This window comes from Aythya ferina, assembly GCF_964211825.1.
Source record: "Aythya ferina genome assembly, chromosome: 5".
NCBI lineage: Eukaryota > Metazoa > Chordata > Aves > Anseriformes > Anatidae > Aythya > Aythya ferina.
Genome location: NC_140301.1, coordinates 55,468,249 through 55,485,197, shown reverse-complemented (window position 1 = coordinate 55,485,197; position 16,949 = coordinate 55,468,249). Strand labels below are relative to the sequence as shown.

Sequence of the window (16,949 nt, the reverse complement as noted above, 5' to 3'; positions counted from 1 at the left end):
ACCTATCTCCTGAAACACACAAACGCCTTCTCATCCCCAGCCTGCTACTGTAAAGATCAGGCAGGAGATTAAAGCCAGCCCTGCTGTAAATCTGCTATCAAGACGAATGCCATGCACTAAAACTGACCAAACTTCACACACTCTTGTCAAGCTCTCTAAACAATTAAGGTTTTAATGAAATCACAGAACAGCCAAAGGTTTATTTGTATAATTATTTTAAGTGAAAATATTTAATTTGCTTGTTCATAATGAGGGCATGCAAAGCTAGTAAGCCAGCCTTTCTACATATGCTGGAAGTATCCCTAGATCAGTATTTCTTTTAAAAATGTCTTACTTTATGCCAAACTGCAATTGCTCTCTAGGAAATGAATGTCCTATTAGAAAACTAACTAATTCTGGTTTTAATTACAACATACATCAATAAAACTCTTAAGAAGTCTTGGCACTTGTACTTCGGCTTTGCTCATTATTCTCTTTTAACTGCGCTATTTCCCTTTGCTCTGAATTCAGAAAACCCTAAAACACTGACCAATTTCTCCAGCAGCAGCAAATCTAGCTCATTTCCATCTACTTGACTGTTCCTGCAATAGTTTTTGAGCTATCTTGCAAAATGCAGTATTGTGTTGATATAAACTACTGTGTGTATCCAGCATCACATCACTCCACTACCAAAAGCTACTAACAAAAGTTAGTTTTCCTACGATAATTTGATAATTTAAATTATTGTTTACTTGGGGGGGGGGGGGGGGGCAGGGGGAGATACCTCTCAGGCAAAGAAAAGCAACTCCTGCTGCAGACTGAACAATACATTGCATTCACATTAGTGAAGGAGTTCACAAGCTCAAGTGAAAAACAGTGTTTCATTTTTGCCTCTTTTCTCTTTATTGAGGTTTAGATCCTGGTAAAAATGCCTTTGAAGTTGCACCATTTGCCTATCCTCCTAAGAAAATTCTTTCCCTCCATGCCTCCCAGAAGATAGCAACACTAAATTAACACATATTAGTCAAGAAAAAAAAAAAAAAAAGTAGTTATTAATAATTCAGAAACTTTTTTCTAACCCAGCAGCCCTCCAGCAGAAAGTGCTGTTGGTTAGACTGGAAAAATATCACAACACAGCCCTGCAAGCACTGTTGAGCCTCAGGCAAACCAAAGACCATGCCCTCTAGCTCCCAAGAAAAACAATCAGCCCTGCACTCCACAGAAAGGCTTCCACAAGAGATCCCTCCGAGCACGCTCTTGTAGTCACCAACACACGGCAGTGACACACAGAGACCCCAAAATACCCCAGCTCAGTGCCACACCACCCAGCTGCGGCCTGGGCTCGCTGCTGTGACTGAGGCCTGGCACCCAAGGAAGCACCTGCAGCTCCCTCCTGCATTGGCCTCATCTGGCAACGCTTAAATTGCTATCGAATGTCAAAAGTTTCAAATGAGCAATTAAAGCGAATTACTAGGTGAAGCAGGCTTCTCATTTAAAAGAAACGACTTTCTTTTGATGTAAAGAAAATTAATGACCCCCAATTCTAGCTCCATAAACACAGTTTACAGCGTAAGGCAGATCAGAGTCAGGCCCGTGTTGCAGTTAAAAGGAAACTGTGTGGATGCCATGTTAAAGGGGGAGGGAAACTTGATTTATTTCAAAAATTACACAAAACAAACAATACAAGCACACCTAATACCAGATTTAAACCTTCCAATGAATTTATATTTAGGAAAAAAAAATAAAATAAAATAAAAAGCTGTCTCATTTTCAATTGCCAGGCCTTCACAAGCAGTCTTGCAGCCCACTGCCCCGCTGGTGTCTGTGGCTGTTCTCCCTCCTCCAGCTCCTTCCTCACCAAGGGCCCAGCTGTGTGGTTAGATTACTTTTATTTTTCCATTCCCCGCGACACAAACACCTGGCTAATGGTTGGGCGTGAAGGGCAGAGGAAACGCAAGTTGCTGTTAAAAACATTAGTGCTAACTTAAAAGTTAAGCCAGCCCCATTAAAGAGGTTTTACTACCCAGTGACAACACCTGGTCCTGGGGAGCCCCCGATTCAGCAGCTCGTGCCCTAACAAGGCTGGATGGAAGTTGCCCTCTCATGTTTTACAGAGGAAAGAAATAAAACGCTGTGACCAAATGTGTTACAGGCACAGGGAGCAGCTAAAGCCACCCTCATCGTGGCTCTGCCAGCAGGGAGGTGAGCCAGCCAAAGCAGGGCACTGGCACACAACTCAAGCGTACAACGTATGAGCCTCTACTCCATATGGTGCTCCAAAACCACCTTCATCTGCTGTACTACAAAGACTATGATTCCTTCACTCTTACACAGTATAAACAAACTGTGCTGTCTTCCTCACGCTAACTTTCCAGACACTGCTCTTATCTTCTCAAAAAAAAGGCAAGCAGTATGCTGTCATGCAGTAACATTCAGATTCCCCTCCCACTACAGAAACCAAAAGCCTGATTTCAGTCTTGCCCTCTTAACTTTTGCATACAAATTTTAGATATTCAACATTACAGATTTTTAGATGAGCAAAACCAGAGGCCCCACCATGGACAACCGCACTGGGAAGCCCTGCAAGCCCCCAGCAAGAGAGTTGTGTGTACTTATGTGAATAAGAAGTTTTCAAAATGCCTGAGTTCACCAGTGCTCCTCAGCACACAGCTTTAACATACACAAGTGACCTTGCAAGCTCCTGAAAGATTAAGCACACACACGCAAATTACTCACACAAGAATATGGACACAGACCTGGTCTGTAAGCGGCTCCTAGCTGAACTGGGAAAGACAAATGTGGGAAACCAGGCTTGTGCTCACACTAGAAATAATAGTTGAAATACCCATGTAGTTCAATACTGATGCTTTTAGCCTGGAGTTTGCCTTCAGGCTTTCTCTCTGAAACCAGAAGTAGGTAGAACAAGCTCGGATTTGAGAACATATCCAGTAACTTGTAACAGAGAAAAAAAAAAATATTTAATTCACACATCACTCTCTGGTGTGTGACTCAACTGCTGCATTTTGTCCCTGTGAAATCCAGCAAGAACCAAGCAGGCTTTCAGCGATGCAGCTAACACCGACGTGCTGCATGTGGGGCACAAACAAAGCCCAGCATCTCTCTACTGTAAAACACTACAGCCTGAGACCACTGCCCTTGAAACTACAGACATACTTAAAACAACTGTGATGTGTCCAAAGGCCAATAACTGAAAATCCCCACTAGAGCTTAGGCACCAAAATAACAGCCAGGTTTCCAAAAGCATGCAACACCAAATGACCTTGTTGGAGCTCAACTCTTTTCAGAGCCTGAGTCCATTTGAGTGACATGCACTTAAACAAAACTCAAGATTCTCTTGAAATTTTAGCTCAGTCTGTAAATTCCCAAGCTTTTAAAGCCTGCACTTAGGTTGTTTGTTTTGTTAATAGAGAGTGATAGAAAGCTTTGCAAACGAGAAACAAGGATAGAAACTTTAAATCTTACCTGCAGCTACAGACTTCTAACTCCCAAACTAAGCAACAGGAGAGGATGCAGAAAAGCATCTGGATTCTCACTTAAAGTCACTGAAGTAATACCCACCCACCCATCTGTAACCTAATCCTTTCAGTGAGGAACTATCCACAGAGTGTGAACAAATGACGATGAACAAATGATGAAAAGTCAAATTGCCAACAACCATCCCCCATAATTACCTGTAATTCTGCCTGCTGCTGGTTTCTGCAATGCAAAATATCTGCAGCAGTATTCCCAATTAAATTAAAATTTTGATATAAAGACAAATAAAAAGAAAGAAAAAGCATTAAATGTTACACTAAAGTATATCCTTAAATGCAGACCTAGGCAAACAACGTTTTTAAAAGATGCTTTGGGAGAAAGGAATGTACATTCCCAGTGCAAAAGGATCAATGATAATGATTTTTTGTCTTAATTGTCTTTCCCAATTTCTGCTGTGCTGCTTACAAATTAGTTTTTATCTTACATGACATTGTGGAATATCCACTAATATCCTCTACATTGATAAATATGATGAAGGTTGATGCTTGCTTTTGACTATAAAGTAACTGTCAGAAAAAGAGAAGAAAGAACACAGTACTCAGCAAAACTAGATACCACTCAATGTAATCAAGGAAAAACGCAACTATGTTAATAGCTTTTTATTTTTAAACAGAATAGTTTCCAAGTAGCTGATTATCTCCAGGGAGTGAAAATAAGAGCTCTAAGTCTTCGAGTAACCCATATTGTAAATTCATTCAGTTACTGACCTATGTCTTATCAAAGTATAAACAATCAAGGAAAAATAAACACACAGAGCTTTCACAAGAACAGAATTCACTGGAAATCCCCTCTTCCAAGGGTATCTGGCACATGCAGTGTGACTTAGCTGTCTGTGGAAGCATCCAGACCTCTGAATAAGCAGGAGAGCAATACACATTTCCAAAACAAGTAAAATATAAATGAATTAGGAAACAAATGGATGCATTTTTAAGGCCAAACTCCATCTGGTCTCTCTACCTGAACATCTCACTACCTTTAAGAGAAAGATTAATTTAAGCCAATGGACTGTGGTCCTCCACCTATGCTGTCAGCCGGCAAGATTTCTTCAGATCTCCAATCCCATTATTCTGTTTCTAACCACAACCTGAGGCAGTGCACACAGATGTATCCCCCATTGACTCTACCCAGCTGAGACTCAACCTTATTTCTTTTCATCTTTGGCGACCCAGAGAGTTCGAGGAAAAAAAGATTTTAAGATACATACATATATATCAATCAGAGCACACTTACTTTATACTGCATCTCCTTCAAACAGCAGCCATCTTTATACCAGAAGTCAAGCAATACATTCAGTCTGCTAAAACACACATGACCCCACACTAAAAATGACTGCAGAATGTTTGGTTATTCTGAAGCCTCCACTGAACTCTATTTATTTCCATTTCCTGCCCACTTTAATGTACTTCAGTGGCCCGCAGTAAAGTTAAAGCAATAGGTGTCTGTCATAAAGATGAATAGTGCTATTGGAATGCATAATACAGTGGAAAGAGGAAATGAGAGCAATCTGGTTTATTTACATCTCAGACTCCCATCAGCACCTCAACCGAGCTCCCAATGGTTTCAGGGGCCTTTCCTGTTATCTTCTGTATAGTCCCCTGCAATGATTTGGCTTTTAACCTCCCAGAACCAGAGGGTATGAGCTGATCTCCGAGATCAGTGTTTGCGAGCCAGCAGAGTATGGGAGCAAACAGCCACACAGTGTGTTTAGTGCAACGAAAACAAAATAAAGGTAGTGCTTGTGATTTAAAATAATTAAAGACACACACAAAACAAAAGACCCCAAAGAGATCTCCTATCACACTTAAATTTAGATCAACACACAGGAACCTGACTACTTCTGAGAAATAGTAATTACTGTATTACAAAATATTACTTTTAATCTCCTTTCTTTACGATCTAATTAAACAGATATTTTACTTGCCTTTGGAAAATGTTTTTCTTAATTTGATTCAATTTTAACATTCTGTGTATTCTATAAACTACACATCCAAACTAGTATGTAATTTTGTGCTTATTTTTAATAGCGTATGACTTCATTTAAAAATGATTACTTTTAATTTGCATGTTTATTGTTGGTTTTAAGTAATCCTTTAATTTTCCCTCTCGGGTCTGTGGCTTACTGTAACTTCACAATGCAAATTCAGAACTGATTTTGTTCATATGAAAACAGTCTTCCAACACCCATTGTGTTTTTCTCTCTCTTTCTAAACCTTCATCATGGTATTATCATTTAGCACAGCAGCGAGCATTTGGGGAAACAGTTGCATGCTCATCATCACACAATACTTAAACTTTTGATAGAATTTAGACATTTAAAAAATATAAGTAGTTTTTCTTTTTTTTTTTTTTTTTTTTTAAACTGAGGAGTAAATTTTGGTTAGCCTACAAGCATGGCAACTCAGACCACAGAAACTCTGCTTAGACTCTATAAAAAGTCACTTCTTTCCTCTTTTGCCTTTAAAAAAAGATGAACTATGAGCTCATGAAAAGTGTTAGAATGACTGTTCTGGAGACTGATGCTCTCTGATGCCTTCACCACATTGAATGATACCTACTCCACATGCAGTCTGAGTTCAGTCAACCTTTTCCAGTAATACTCTGAATTCCAGCACAGGAATGAAAATGTAGGCAGCATCTACCACACAGAGAACACACTGCCTTGTCAAACCGCCTCAGAAACATTATCTATTGATATCATTTCACTCAAAACAAAAGGCTCTTTCCACTATTGCATCTATTCAGACATCAGCCTGTGTTTTCAGAACCAGACCGCAATGGCAATTCTTGCGAGACAGACTCCTTTCCTGATGAACTGGCCAGAGACCAGCATCCCAGTCCAGACAGCCCAGTGGACCAGGAGAGGAGTTAACACTCCAGATGAGATCTTCAGCACATTTAAGTGATTGTAACCGCATTTGTCTCAGGAGAAGCGTGCCCATTTGTATCAGACAGACCTTTAATGTGGGATTTCAGGAACGTCTGGACTCCAGCCTCTGTGAAAGCAATATTGGCTTTGAAACACTGGATAGAGGAAAAAATGCTTGGAGCACTCAGGACATCTGTATACTAACCCTAAAACTGTTTCAGTCCAACCATCTGAATCCAATTAAAAGAACGCTCAGCAGCAGAAGTTAGGGAGTGGACACATCTTCCAAATGAACATCATTAGCATAATGCTGATTTAAAATCAACTATGAAAACCAGTGCTTGGCATTGGATCACACCCTCTTAGTGTCTCTTTCACTTGCTCATTTTATCAATTATTCGTGGGGTAAATGAATACTTGAGGACCATACAGAACCGATTTAGCTTTCAGAATGGAAGGGCTGCCCATTGTGTATTCCTCCTGCAAGCTACAAATTGCTGCATATAGTGCGTAGTTAGCACACCAGACAGTCTGTCTTCAGAAACAAAGTGCGTTACACTTATTCTTCATCTTAATTAAAATGCCACTGCTTCAGTTTAACTGTTTCACCAAAAACTGACTTGTTGGCTGAAAATAATTGGGTTTCCATCTGAATTTAAGCAGTACTGCAGTGGTTTAGAGTTTTCCCTTTTTCTCCTTGCTTTGACTTAATCAAGAAAACAAAAGCAAAGAAACTTCTGAGCAGGGATGAATAGGATTAACCGAAAAGAAAGGATGAAGTATACTTCCACTCCTCAGCCACAAGCAGGCCACATGCTGCCTTGAAGAGTCTGCTCTAGAGCCTTTGCTTATTTGGTGGCACATTAGCAAGACATCACATCTCTCCCCAGTCTATTCACCATACAGCAACTTTTTAAGATGGATTCTACATTTTTATTACTTCTCAGGAGAAGGATTTCAGCGAGTAAACTCAAAAACTTGCCATCAGCTATCTGTTGGAAAGCAGAGTCCAGGTGCTTTCCATATCTCTATATTTGGATGGAAACAAGGTCCATGGTTCTCAATTGGTTTCAACTAAGATGCTAAGACCTTGCATTAGAAAGTAGAAATGTTGACAACAGAATGGCATAAGAAAGATTAATCCATAGGCATCTTCAGGCTTATCTGTCCAAATGCTTCTAGAGACTCTATCACAAGCACACTTCACAACACCTTCAAAAGATGTACTCAGTATACCCATTATTCCTCTAGCCCTGAGATATTTCTACCAGGTTTTCATGAACAGCAAATAACCATATACACACAAAAAGAAAAGTATGGCTTTTTCTGAATACTCCCCAACCAAAAAAAAAAAAGAGACGTAGGGATGGAGATATCAAAAACTCAAATGTATACACTGAACAAAGAATGATAAGATACAGCTTTTTAAAGAGCTCTTGAAAACCTTGAAAACTTTAAATACCCATGTGTTCTGTGACTGTAGTTTACTTACATGCTTCTCCTATATCAACAGTTTCTTTAGACAAAAAGTTCAGCACCTACTACATTGTGGACCATGAGACAGTAGCAGCGTCACAGTAAGACACTGTGTAAAAAACATAGTAAGAACAGAATTAGTAGTAAGGTTATTAAGACTAAGGTACTGTTGTTGCTGCTTTTGTTGATCTTACTGTTCTCCAACAGCTCTTACCAGAACGCTGTTAGATAATGCTTATGCACAACTCACTTCTAACACAAGCCTTACAGTGGCTATACTGTGTTGTAAACAAGAAAGCACGTATCCAGCCTTGTACCTTTAAAACACCTAACAGGATCACTGAAAGGCACTGTAAATTCTCTGTGCAACCTAAATAACAAGCCAGAAATTGCCTTTTTTATTTCACTCTCCCCTCAGCCCAGCAGGGCAACAATATTGTGATCCTATAATCCTTATGGCAGCAAGGGTGAGAAGCCCCAGTGAGGTCCTCCAAAACCTGCAGGATGGTTGGGCAACCCCTCCCCACACAGAGGGTTGGTATAATCAAAGAAAAGCAACTCCCTCTGCCTAAGGTGTCTCTTCTACAAACATAAATCAACACAGTTATACCCACAAGCAGACGAAAAGCCACTCTACCCATACTCAGGGCATCTTGAAAGAAAAGTTAATAAGCTCTGTTACAACATGAGATATGAACACATTAAAATACACATACATGTAGACGTGCCCATAGGTGGCTGGCTAAAATACCTCTGTAAACTCTTTCAGCCTCCTCACAAAAAAAGTTTTATCTCCTGAGACATAGAAGCAATCAGACACCTGGCAACAACTTTCAGCACTCTTCAAGCCAGATCCTATTAAAACCAGCAGCTAAGAGATGAAAGACTCTAGCTCACCCTACCAGTCACGCTTACAGGGCTCTTAAACATTTATGGTATCTAATGTCACATCCATAGAAATTCCACAAATACAGACAATGCTTAACATCACAGGATACATTTATACTTTCATTCAATTGAAGGTACTACATAATACATGTGGTTATTTTGTGTTCTGAAACATTTGGAAGAGAAGCTTCCTCATCCCCTGCAGGAAAAGGCCAAGTACAGAGGAGGAAAGGTTTCTTTTAAGAAGAGAAATTACAGCCCCAGTGAGACTTGGACCCTAAGGAAAGCGATGACAACATTCATACCGAATACCAAGTCAGCATTTCCCTCCTAAATTCATGTTTCCCCATTCCTAATTTCAAATCAACAACAAACACTCCTTCACCAACATGTTTTTCCTTTTCATAATGGCAGCTGGTTTTTTTTGTTTTTTTTTTGTTTGTTTGTTTTTGTTTTTTTTATATGTTAACAGCAAAAGGAGAACCACAGATACCATTGGTCCATTACTTGATGAGGATGGTCACCTCACACAAGGAGGTAGATAAAGTAGAACATTGAATGCCTTCTTCACCCATCTTCAACACTGATGAACCCCAAGATGGAGGACCATGACTGTGATAACAACTAACTCCCAGTCAACCCTGAACTTGTGTGGGATTTGCTGCTCCAGCTGGATACATATAAGTCTATGGGGACTGATGGGATTCATCCCAAGGTACTCAAAGAGCTGGCTGATGTCATCACAAGACCTCCCTCAATTATTTTATTTTTAAACAGTCTTGGGAACCTGGAAAGATCCCAATCAACTGGAAGCTGATAAACGTTCCAATTTTCAAGAAGAGCAAGAAAAAAGACCCTGGTAATTACAGGCCTATCAGTCACACTTCAGTGCCTGGTAAAATTATGGAGATTATTCTGACAGTTACCAAAAACCACCTGAAAGTCAACACAGCCGTTGGTAACAGCCAACATGGGTTCACAAGGGGAAAGTTCTGTTTAACAAACTTAATTTCCTTTTATGATAAGATCACCCACCTAGTTGGCCAAGGGAAACCAGCTGACGTAATCTTTTTGGATTTCAGAAAAGCTTTCGATGCTGTTTCTTGCAGTATCCTTCTGGACAAAGTATCCAGCATACAGAAAAATACGAATTATTACGGGTGAACAGGTTGACCTCAAACGGTTATAGTAAACGAGGTTACATCACGCTGGCAGCCAGTCACTAGTGGAGTTCCACGGGGCTCCATTTTAGGGACAGTTCTCTTCAATGACTTGAGTGCAAAAGAAAAGTACACCAAGATAAATTTGCAGATGACACTGAATTAGGAGAAGCTGTTGATTCCTTCTAGGGTAGAAAGGTCTTGCAGAAATATCTTGACAAATTAAAGGGCTGGCCAGTCAAACGTACAAAGTTTAACACAAACAAGTGCTGGATTCTGCACCTTTAGTCCTGAATACCTGTACAGACTGGGACACCAGAGGCTAGAGAGCAGCCCCATGAAAAGAGATCTGGGGGTTCTGGTTGACAGCAAATTGAACGTGAGCCAGCAGCGTGTCCTGGCAGCCAGAAAGGCACAACTGCACCCTGGGGTGCATCAGGTATGGCGCTGCTGGCCGGGGAGGGGAGGGACTGGCCTGCTCTGAGCCGCTGCGGCCAGTCTGGGGCACCACAAAACATAAAATAAGACACAAAACTGTTAGAGAGTGCCCAGGGGAGGGCTACAGAGGTGGTGAAGGATCTGGAGGGGAGGATGCACGAGGAGCAGCTGAGGCCCCTTGGTTGGTCAGCCCCGAGCAGGGCAGGCTGAGGGGAGGCCTCATGGCGGCCTGCAGCTCCCTCACGAGGGGAGCGGAGGGGCAGGCGCTGAGCTCTGCTCTCTGGGGACAGCGACAGGACCCGAGGGGACAGCATGGAGCTGGGACAGGGGAGGGTCAGGCTGGGGGTTAGGGACAGGTTCTGCACCCAGAGGGTGGCTGGGCACAGGGACCAGCTCCCCAGGGCAGCAGTCACAGCAGGGAGCCTGTCAGAGCTCAAGCAGCATTTGGACACCGCTCTCAGACATGTGGGCTGATTTTTGGGTGGTCCTGTGCAGAGCCAAGAGTTGCACTCAATGATCCTTGTGGGTCCATTCCAATTCAGGATATTCTGTGACTCTATAAAGTGAACCTGAAGTGCATGTTTGCAGTTGCTGGGTGATGAGTCAGATTTATGTGCAAATTTCCCCTTTGTTTTAAAATCAAGTTTTGTGGCAATAGATAACGTTATATCAAATTTGCAGTAAGTCACCAGAAAAACACCATACATGCCACCCAGGGTGCCTTATTATTATGATTACAGATGTAAATATACATTTAAAACCAGAAAATTGTGTGTAATCATCCCTTGCTAACATCCTTATAAAATTTGACAGCTAGTCAAACAGCTCCAACTGTGGACAGTGCTGAAGCAGTTCTACAGATCATTAGAGCTTAAGGCTGGTGAAGATAACCATCTTGTCTGGCCTCCTGCACATCACAGCCCTGATAATTTCAACCAGAAGAGGCAATGACCCTGATAGGCCTATTTAATGTAAATAGGAACTTCAGTGTTTTAAGAAACATTCACTTTTACTTGAGCCTACACGTTTTTCAAAGCCACGGTACTTCTGAAAGAATCATGTTTTTAAAGTACTATGAATAAAAACATACCATCAAACAGGCAGCAACAGCACTTGAGGTGATGTAAATCCTGAGCTGACACATGCTGTTCTTTGCTCCTGAGATAGTTTATATCAGCGAGGCCAGAAACTTTGCTCCATATAATCAAGTTGAGAAATCCGAGTGGTTGACTGTAGGACTCCAAGATTAGGAGAGAGCACCATCCCGAACACCAGCTGTGTACTGGTAATATTTGATTTACCCCTGCAACTCTAGTCTCAGAGAAATCTATCATGCAGGATATGCTCAAAAATGTGTTTTACTTCACAAGACTGATGCTGTGATTCACAGAAAAAACCTGCACAGAAGGCACAGACTGGGATGTTACTGCTCCAGCTTCAATCAGCACTCAATGAAATAAATTAACATCATCATATCATGGAAGTCCCTGAACAAGGAACTTAGGCAAGATTTATTCAAGACCACAATCTCAAGAGCAATTCATCAGAATCAAAGGTAAACCAAAAAAATAAATAAATGAAAATGGGACCAGCTAGAATAACAAAGCAGCACGGCCAAGGCAGCAGCCACATGACAGCCAGAGGCATCTCCAGAGCAATCAGAACAACTGCCCGCAGCTCTTGCCAATGAGCCAGATGCTGCTGCTGGAAGAAGGCTTGTGTTGACATAAACTCAGAGATGCGAGATGCTTAACACCAAGAGCAATCAATCTTCACGATTACTATATGGCTGCCAAGCTTCGCTATTATGCCACAGACAGATGAAAACAAACTTCGTACAACACATGCAGATTTCTACATGACATCAAACTTCCCCCTCCTCCTAACTCTTCTGAAACAAAACAAAAAAAAAAAAAAAAAAAAAAAGGCAATCTGGGTGTAGCTATAAATGACCTGATGCTTTTCCTGAGTTAACAACAGAACCAGGAAAGAATATCGCTGTAACAGCCCACTGTGCACACACTGCCAAAAAAAACAATGAAGTTAGCATACTGTATAGGAAATTCCTATCTTCCACACCAATTAGTGACCCAACAGTGATTGATTTTATAATCCCAAACTTGAATTACAAAGTAACTTCCTCTAGGGCCAACTTTCCATTACCCAACACGTGGAAAACTGCGTACAATCAGTGCACTACGAAAACCAAGGAAAAATAAGTGCTATTTAAGCCCCAACTCTACTGTGCCTCCACATTCTTGTTTTCCTAAGGGAGATGCACTTTTGACAGTTACTTCCCTTCCCTGCCCTAACATCCTATCTCCACCATACACCGGCTGGGCACTCAATCAAAACAGAAACAACAACAGGAACTAGCAGCTATTCATTACAATAGGATCAAAACATTTCTAGGCACTAGCACTGTACCAAGTCACTGTCCTTGAAGACCCTGCTGCAATCCACTGCTTCCCTCCCATCATAGACACTGTTACTGAAAGTGGCTCCACATATTAAAAAAAAAAAAATCACAGCTGAATCCACTCGGCAGCAGGCAGTCACATCTCAGAACTGCAGGAGTCAATGAAACTGGCCTGCAGAAAGGTGAGAAAATGAACTGGCCAACACCACAGGCTGATATTTATCCTTTATTTTAATCAAGCTAACATTAGCTCCACTCTATAAAACCAGAATTGTGCTGCACACTAACTACCAGTGTAATCACAGCAACAGCACCACAATATGATTACTGGACACTAATTATATCTTATAAAGAGTTAAAGACAATCAACTACATGTAATCAGGATTTATATGCAGTTTTCCACTGACCTGGAAACAGCTTCATACATTAATAACCTAACGTTACTGCCAGGAACAAAGCAAACAGTTACATCTACATGACAAAGTACATGGAGCACAAGAGCCAGATGTTGGGTCCTTTCATCAGGGAAGCAATTATTTAATTACTAGGAAAAGATTTTCTCTCTTTATTCCATCAATACATAATATTGCTCATAAAAGACCCAGTCCTGGCTCCAGGGCCTGGCCTGGGTCCAAACCTGCAGTACTGCATAAGAACATGACCAAGGGTCCCCTCTTCATACCATGTAGTTGCTTCTGGGCTTAAAGCACAGGGCAGCTGTGAACAACCTTGGACTACATCCACATTTCCCCATTCCATCCACAACAGCACAGTCTCCACAGGAGTATCCAAAAGACCACGCTGCCTCTCACACCCCTCCAGGAAGGCCAGTCCTCCATGGGTGAATGTTACAGGGAACGCTGGGGAGCTGCCACCACTCTCCATCACTGCTGCTGACCTCCAGCTCCCAGACACAAGGTCCCTTGGCCACCAACTTAACAGCTTCCCACCCCAAGCACCACTGAGAACTGCTTGTCTTCTGCAAGCTGTTTTGGCCACACCTTTCTTGCCCGCTGTGCTCCCAAGCTAACAGCAGCCATCGTCTCTAACAGTCAGCCACCCAAGAGCCACCCCAAAATGCTCTGCTCTTGCTCTGGAGCTGAAGACAGAGCCGTCCTGCCTGTCACCAACTACCCCCCCTCCCTGCCTGGTGTTACAACAGAGTGCTTACAGAGTCAACAAGGATAAATATTTACATATTGGTCACATTCAGAGGCCCAGCTGGGTCTAGACCCCCTTGTTTCAAACTTGTAACTCTAGAAAATTTAATGAGTTTACCAAAACTCACAAGTTACACAGAGCTCTGCACGCCAAGCCATTCAGCAGTTTTGTAGACTATACTTCATAAAATGCAATTGAAGTACTTCCCTCAGCAAGGTTATTCTGAGGTTGTTGCTAGATAACATACCCAGATTCAGCCCCAAAATACCATATATAAGGTAAGTTCCTGAGCAAGACACAACAGATAGAACCGCTTAATAAACAGATCCATTAACTAGGAAACATCCCTGCAGCAATTACAACTTTGCTAAGTACTACAATGTACACCTGGTTATTGCTCTGACATCTGCTTCAGTTTTTTGGGTGTTTCTAAGTTGGACCAAAGAGAAAGATAACAAAGTTTATGAACGTATCACGACCAAAAAAAAGACAACATTACTGTTAACTGCTCATGAAAATGGCATAAAGAACGCAAACAAACTATGTGTACTGTTTGAAATCTGTATAAGTGGTATTTTATAATGAACTATATATAACCAAATGGTGTTTATCCTACTGCTGAAAAAGAGTAATTTTATTCTGATCTAAGGATCCCTTCATAAAATGAGAGAAAATTCAGAGTCAGAAGAATCACAGTTGTGCTGAGCACATTTTTAGGCATATGGCAATTTTATAATGGTCATTGGGGATGAAGTGCTAAAATTCTGTTGCATACTGAATTTAAGACATTTCATATAAAATTGCACATCTCAGGAAACAAATAAATTGTTAACTGTGCAACCTCGTAACACTATAGTCAGATTTACATATGTTAAATAGTGGCTATCTCAAAATACAAAAGTTGTTTTCAGTCCAAGGACCCAATTACTTTATAAAGGGCCCAAATAAATCAAAATAATTGTCTGAAGGCATCATTAAAACAAATATAATGAGATCCTTCTAAACTTTATACAGTTTGAGTTACCTCAGCATCCCACAGCTACAATACGCAACCCAATGTTCCCAAGTAAATGCCCTGATTACTATTGTAAGTCTGTCATTTAAATAGTTCCTTCCTGTTTAAAATGTAGAGAGCCAAATGCGTTTTCCCACCACTAAGCATTGTGTAAGACTCCTTTCTCTTCCAGAAAGCTGGCTGAAGATGGATGAGCTTCCAAACTGATACCATTTTTAATTACACGTTTTTCTCTCATTACTAATTTCCTAAACATGTCTCTAATCTCACAGTGAAATCTGAGTGCAGTAGGTGTATCCACATACATCATGCTCTAGAAAATTAATATGAGATAATGATCAGGACTGCCATCACAACATAACCTGAAACAAGCAAGATACACTAGAGGTGATACACGCTCATTAGACTCTGATCTCAAGCGTTTCTGGAAAGCAGCTGTTCATGGACAGTTTCCCTCCCTTCTGCATCTTGGAGCCACTAATGCAGTTATCGGGCTCCCAAGGGAGGGAGAGGCTGCAAGTATGAATTACAAAGCAGTTTTTCCTATGCACTTTCCACCAGTCAGTTGCAGGCTTGTGGCACCCAATGCATATTCATTCCTTCACCCCCTTAGCCTAAATACTTCACCGAGAACCACCGTTCACATCAGGGAGTCATGACTGCCTGCTCCTCTATGGACGATATAAGCAGGCAGTCCAGCTCCCTCCCAGCATCAGGGAGGAGTTCTCTGTACTTAGGACAAGGCTTCCTGGTCGGGTCATCCTTTCCAGAAGCACAGTAGGAGAGCTAAAAGCACTGAAAGTAGCTGCACCCACCAATGAGGTGGGAAGGCACATGCCCATGAGTCAAAAGGAATCACACAGGCAGTTGCATCAGGAGCTCTTTCAAGCAGGCAGAGATCAGGATTGCACACAGAGCCATCAGCTTAGGTCAGCCAAGAGCCAGCCAACTGCACACTCAGGCTTGTTCTCATTCCTCAGTTCTCTCTCACCGCCTGGAAGGCATTGCACAGGTAAACGTGTTGCAGTGTTTTCAACATTAAACAGTGTAAGATGGCAACTTTTAGGGGAAAAAGAAAAGGAAAAGCCAAGGGCAGCTGTCACTGAGCTTTCTCCCCAGCTAAAAACACTGCAAACCAAATTCTTCGGGGAGCAAGGCTTTTAGCACATCCACTGCCTTCTCTTCAGCTGACATTCCCCAAGCAAGAGAGGCAAATCCTAAATTCATAGCAGCTGACATTTAAGAAATCAAATAAAGCAAAACAAGATAAATCTCCAATATTTAAATAAGCTAATAACCTCTAAGTGATCTTAAGGTGTGCCACAAGTACGACTTTGCCTACTTCCTCAAAGTAAAGGCATCACTGCTGTTTCACGGTCAAAAATATGAAGGTACAGTGAGATTGGCACTATAGTTGAGTGTATGCACCAGAGTAACACACATTAAAAAAATGATGCAATGTAAGGAATACCAACTACACAGGTCTGGTATGCATATTAGTGCGTTGCCTAAATGTAAGTGATGCATATGTGAAATAGGTAAATACATCTAAGTCTGTACTGCTAGTTGACTTGCCCTAGCCCCTAGGGAAGTCCATAGCACAGACAGTGACAGTAGGCTGGAGTTAGGATGTTCCACTGTGCTCACACAAGCTGCTACAGAATCTGGCTCAAGAAAAATCATGCAGTTTTATGTTTTCTTCTAAAAATAAAAAATAAAAGTCTGTTTCCCAAAACTTCTACCAAAATCTCATCCTGTTTTTCTACATACTGACCAGGATCAAAAGCTCTAAATCCAGCTTTGACTTCCTGAAGAACCTGATGAAGAAATTTGCCCTCCTATGAAAACACTTCTTGAAAACAAATACTTCTCTCCTACTAAACTTCCCTCAACAAAGGGAAGGAGAAGTCCACATTTTCAGTTTCCCCCAGTGTCTCAAAAGGCACATGAAGAGGTAAAAACCTGATGTTTCACGAGAGCTTCTCTGTGCA

General features: G+C 41.4%; 1 protein-coding gene across 2 annotated transcripts in view; it reads right to left on the bottom strand.

The window, feature by feature from the left end:
* The window catches only part of KIF26A (kinesin family member 26A), a 100,462-nt gene that overhangs the window by 67,261 nt on the left and 16,252 nt on the right, over positions 1-16,949 (bottom strand). The window lies entirely within an intron of this gene.